The following is a 229-nucleotide window of genomic DNA, read 5'->3' as shown; positions in this document are numbered from 1 at the left end:
CAGCGAGGTACAGGCGTCTCTGCGCCTCATCCAGCAGGCGCCATTCCTCCCGCGAGAAGCTCACGGCCACGTCCGCAAAGGTCACAGCCACCTGTGAGGATTCACACCGATGAAACCAGGAGCAGCCCCGCCCCGGGACCCCACAACCCGACTCCACGCACGGCCCCCCCCACAAAGGTTACAGCCACCTGTGAGGATTCACACCGATGAAGCCAGGAGCAGCCCCGCC

The sequence above is a fragment of the Pteropus vampyrus genome, unplaced genomic scaffold (assembly GCF_000151845.1).
Source record: "Pteropus vampyrus isolate Shadow unplaced genomic scaffold, Pvam_2.0 Scaffold661, whole genome shotgun sequence".
NCBI lineage: Eukaryota > Metazoa > Chordata > Mammalia > Chiroptera > Pteropodidae > Pteropus > Pteropus vampyrus.
This window is presented reverse-complemented; position numbering follows the sequence as displayed.